Source organism: Octodon degus, unplaced genomic scaffold, assembly GCF_000260255.1.
Source record: "Octodon degus isolate 3935 unplaced genomic scaffold, OctDeg1.0 scaffold00055, whole genome shotgun sequence".
Lineage (NCBI taxonomy): Eukaryota > Metazoa > Chordata > Mammalia > Rodentia > Octodontidae > Octodon > Octodon degus.
Window position 1 is genome coordinate 11,466,611 of NW_004524631.1, and position 5,773 is coordinate 11,472,383.

Consider the following 5,773-nt stretch of genomic DNA (forward strand, 5'->3'; position numbering starts at 1 on the left):
TGTGGAACCGGGGATTGAACTCAGGCCAGGGAACACTTGCCAGGGAAGTGCTTATTCTACTGAGCCATCTCCCCGGCCCCGATTTCATCTTTTATAAGAGTATATTTTATAAAATCAATATGATTTCATAAGGTGAAAATAAAAATTTGTCACAGGTTTAATGTATTTTGATCATAATTTATAAATAATCTTTGCAAATAGTGGTTAGAGGGCATTAACTTGTACTTTAGTTAAGCTACATTAAATATATTGCTTCCTATCATGATTATATTATTAAAAATTATTCACATTTAAAATATTCACAATACGTTTTTGTTTTTGAAAACTAAAATACAATGCCATGCAAAGATACAGATTTGTCTATGGTATTTTAGCAAACTCAGGAATATAATAATAAGGGAGATGTTGATTTAAAATTTTCCATTAAATTTAGGATCTGTTAACCAAAGCCTAAAAAATTTTTACTCTTCAGTTAGATAAGAGATTTTACCAATGTTTAATCTTTCTTTCTTTCTTTCATTGGTGCTGAGGCTTGAACCCAGAACCTCTTGCATGCTAGGCAAGCACTCTATCATTGAGCTATATCCCCAGCCTAATTTATCATTAAGGATAATCATAAGGAATGTTTGAAAAGATTTTTTAAATAATGATAGTTGTTTTTTAATTCTAAACTTTGATAGTAATTAAAATGTACCATATTTCATTTCTGAAATAGATTTTAAATTCATGAAAAATTATTGGCAATGAAAACTTAGTAATTTTATTAAGTTATACATATTTAAACATAATATTAGTTTCTTTTCCATTAATAAGTACTGCTGGTTTGGTTTTGTTTCTGTATATTTATGTGTATTTTTATAAGCAATTTATCTAATGTTTATAAAATATGATTTATAATAAATGTTAAAATGAAAATGGTTTAGCATTCATTTTTTGGCTTTTGTTTTGAGACAGGATATTGCTATGTAGTTTAGGCTGGCCGTGAACTCACTATGTAGTCCCAGCTGGCCTTGAACATGTGGCATTCCTTACAGGCATGAGCCACCATGGCCAGCGTAGTACTCATTTTTTTGTAACACTGATTTTTGAAAAGCACATCTATAACATACATGTGCCATATTTTTAATGTTAAAAGCAAAATAAAATTTTCTAATCTGGCATATGTTAGATATTGTTGTATGTGTATGTCTTTCTGTGTATACATAGAGTACTGTAAAAAATGCAAAGGAAGTAGAAAACCTGCTTTAATCTAAGCAATTTCCAATATGATGCTTCCTTTACTAGAAGGAATCCTTTTTTTTTTTTTTTGGAATCCTATTTTATTATGACTCAATATTCACTAAGATTGGGTTTCTTTAGTTCTGTATTTTTAAAACATGAATTTATTATACTTACTTTCAGGTTTATACAAATAGACCTTATTTTTAAGTTGCTACCAAATTTTCTAGGCTTTTATGTTCAACTTTTCCCTCTCCTAGCCCATAAATCGGAAGTATTAAAGTTACAAATTGGTCAGTTTTTAAATAATATTTTTATTTCTACTTATAAGGGTTCTATACATACATCTACAACATTTGGAGCACTAAGAAAAACTGAAATTGCAAGACAATAATAAAATTCTTACTGTGTAATTCTTGGTGTCTACAATTTATTTTATTCATATGTTACTGTTCTCAATAGAAAGACTATATTGTAATTATGATATGACTACTTCTTCAAAACCCATTCTAGAAAACAGTTTAAAAGTTTTAACACTCAGAAAACCAAACTTCTTGTGCATTATACTGATGTGCTACAGTTTGTATGTAGAATATGCCATCCCCCCAAAGCCCTTGTGTTAAAAAATATAGTTGGGCCAGGGATATAGCTCAGTGGCACAGCACCTGTCTTGCAAGTGCAAGGTCTTGAATTTGATTCTTGGTAGCAAAAAAAAAAATTTAAGACATGGTCACCAGCCTGTGGTACTATCGGGAGGCAATAAAAGGGTGGAGAAGTAAGTTAGGTCTTTGGGGATATGCTGTTGAAGGAACTATGGAGATCCTGCTCCCTTGCTACCATGAGGTGATGATTTGTTCCACTATGCACCTGCCTCCCATGATGGGCTTCCTCAACACAGGCCTAAAAGCAACAGGCCATCTGACTGAAATGAAACTGAGAGCCAGAATCAACCTTTCCTCTAAAACATTATTTGTTTCAAGTATTTGCTATAGCAACCAAAGCCTAAGTAACAAAAAATGAAAAAAAAATTCATGAAAATGGAGTCACTGTTAACTTATTTTTCTCTTTGGGTAGATTGACTATTGGGGGTGTGTGGAAATAAGCCTTTATAATACTTTGTCTCTTTCCTTATATGACATTTTGGTGTTTAGTGGCACACTTGAGCAAGATGCTCAGAAATGGTGATTGCTTCTTTTCCTGGTGATTGAGTGCTTTCATGGTGAAGGCCAGTTCTCATCTAGAAACAGTCAGCATAGGTGATAGAGAGCCCCTGGAATTCTCACTTCAGCTCTGATCTTCCCTTGGGGGCTGTCTTCACTTCTTCGATTTCATCTGGTCCACTTGTAATTGGACTAATGAGCCTTAACTTGCAAACTGTGACAAGTAATTAACCAATATTCGTAAAGTGCCTTGAAAATGAAAAGTACTTTATAAATGTTAAGTATTGTGCTGTGCAAAGTGAGTATGATGTTCTTTTAAAGTAGTTCATCCATGAAGCCACACACCTGGCTGTGTATTCATAGGCAGCTGAATAGGAAAAAAAGAGGCTTAAGAGGTTGTTAAGGCTTAAGTGCTGTTTGCTTAGTGATTGATGTACTTTTATTTGCCAAATGTAGGTCAGTTTGTTAGTCTGATTAATAGAACATTTTTATACTATTTCACCCTAACTTCTAACCAGATCTTATAGTAAGTGATTTTACAAATTATCTCATTAGAGTCATCTAGTTCTGGGCTATGAAAGGTCTAACACAGCCTATTTAGTTTGAATCCCAATTTTCTTCCTTTCCTGGTGATTTAGTGCCTTCCTGGTGAGGGCTGGTTCTCATTTATCAACAACCAGCATAGGTGATAGCCCTATGCTTGTATTATTTTGTTTTTTGAGACAGGGTCTCACTATGTAGTTTATGCTGGCCTCGAATGCAATGTGTAGCCAGCTGGCCTTGAATTCATGGTGATCTTCTTGCCTCAGCCTCCGGATTGCCGGGGTTACAAGTGTGCCATCACATCTGACTCAATCCCTAATTTTGTAAATGAGAAAGAAATGGAAAGTTAGAGAGTTTAGATGGCCTGTCTAGCTATACTGAACTACAGATAGGTCTTTTCACTCTTCCCTGAGTTTACAAAAACAAGACTCAGCTCATCTGTTGCCAACTATGTGAAGCCTTTTCTAATACTCGGGTAGAAAGGCCCTGCTTGGGGCTCACACAGTACTCCATACAGATTTCTAAGTACTTGGTAACACTTTATTCCCATTCTTTATCCATGCCTTTCTTGCTACTCAAACTGTGATCTGTGTACAAGCAATGTCAGATTCACCCAGAAACAGGTTAGAATCTCAAACCCCACTCCAGATCTGTTGAGTAAGCATTTAATTATACAGATTCAGGGAATAATCAGAGGGTTAACCTGCAAAATAAAGTTTAAAAAGCTTGTGCTGTATCGTTATAATCAAACTCTAGAATCAAGAGTTAGAAACATTTATATTCCTAGAGTACCTGAGAGTCTAGTAATGTGATTTATGTTTTAATAAATGTTTTTGAGTGATTCACAGTCCAGTGCTTCATGCTGCTAGATCACACTTCAGTCTTTTGTATAACTCCTCCCTTCATGTACTCCTTTTGATTGCTTCTGAAATAAAAATATTCTATAATATTAAACTATTTTTTTGGTTTGTTTTGTGTTAAAGTAGCAACTATGGTTTCTACCCACTGAGACTCCTAGGAAGCATTAAGAATGGTGGTGGTGTTCACTGGAAACACAGGAGCACAGAAGTTTCTGAGTTAAATTTTCATTTAATGTGTTCGTCTATTCAAGCTTGTTTTATTCAATTGAGAAAACATTACATAAAACCAAAGTATGATTTGTTAATCACTACTAGGCCTGAGTTAAAATTAAATTACAGTTGGGTGAAGTGGAACACACCTGTAATCCCAGCACTCTGAAAGTTTGAGGCAAGGAGGATTGAAAGTTTGAGCCTAGCTTGGGCAACTTAGTGAGACCTTGTCTCAAAATAAAAAATAAAAAAGGCTGGGAATGTACCTTAATGTGAAAGCCCTGGGTTCATCCCCAGTACCACCAGAACAAAACCAAACCACACAACCACTTGCTTTGGACTTGCAGGAGAATCACTTGGTCCTCCCTCAGATCTATCACCCTCTATTTTGACATCTTCCCACTTCAAGTGTTAAAAGGGATAAGCTTAGGCATCATCAATAAAATATGCCAGATTATCCAAGAAAATATTCAGTGTGGCTTTAACTTTTTGGGGGAACATAGTGATAACAATGGTTTTGTATTTCCTAGAACAAATTAAAATTTGAAAGAAAAGCAAGATCCAAAATTCATATTTTAAAGTGCTTTCCTGGCAAGTACAAGGGCCTGAGTTCAATCCCTGGTTCTGCAAAACAAAACAAAAACTCATTTTAGGGCTGGGGAGATGGCACAGTAGAATAAGTGCTTTCCTGGCAAGCACAAGGGCCTGAGTTCAATCCCTGGTTCTGCAAAACAAAACAAAAACTCATTTTAGGGCTGGGGAGATGGCACAGTAGAATAAGTGCTTTCCTGGCAAGCACAAGGGCCTGAGTTCAATCCCTGGTTCTGCAAAACAAAACAAAAACTCATTTTAGGGCTGGGGATGTAGCTCGGCAGTCTAAGTGCTTGCCTGGCAAGCACAAGGACCAAAATTCAATCCCCGATACTATATGCCATGCCAGCCTCGGAACCCCAGGTATGCCATACCAGTCCCAAAACCGAGCATGGTCATGCACACCTATAATCCAGCACTGAGGAGGCTGAGACACAAGGATTACTATGAGTCCGAACTGTGCAGCAAGACCCTATATCAACTAAATACAAATAAAAATAAAATACTTCAAACTTCATATTTTAATTTAGCAATCTCTTTATTTTCTCATTATAAATACATTTATGTCTTCATAGAAGATTTAATCATTTTTTATTCAGAAAATATTTCTTTAAATTTAGTCAATGGTAGCAGTAGACCAAAATTTGAGTAGCATATAACCACCCTCTTCTCATTACTGCTTTAAAGATATGAGAAAAACTCCATGTGCATAAATGTTGTGCCTAGATTTGAAGAGTCAGACATTTCTTTATTTTTTATTTTTTTAATAATTTTATTGAGAGACATTTCTGACTTGAGACAAAAGTGCTCACTTTCTTTACAGATCTTTGGTCAGGTATACCATAAATCCTGTGGTGTTATCAAGTATTTGTACAACAAATAAATGATCAAATTTTATGGCAATAGTGTAGTTAGGCAGGGAAGCATTTGAGTCTACATGGTGCTGTTCATAGTGAATCTCACTGAATTACACATCAGTGCTGTTCTGATTTTTCTTTTTCTTTTTTCTATCTTACTTTTTTTTCCTTTTTTGCAGAACTGGGGATTGAACTCAGGCCTTTGTGCTTGCCAGGGAAGCACTTATTCTACTGAGCCATCTCCCCGGCCCCTTGATTTTTGTTTTTATTTTAACATTAGGTTAAACAAGAATGTAAGCCAAGGGGACACAGCAGATCTTCAGAATGTCACAGT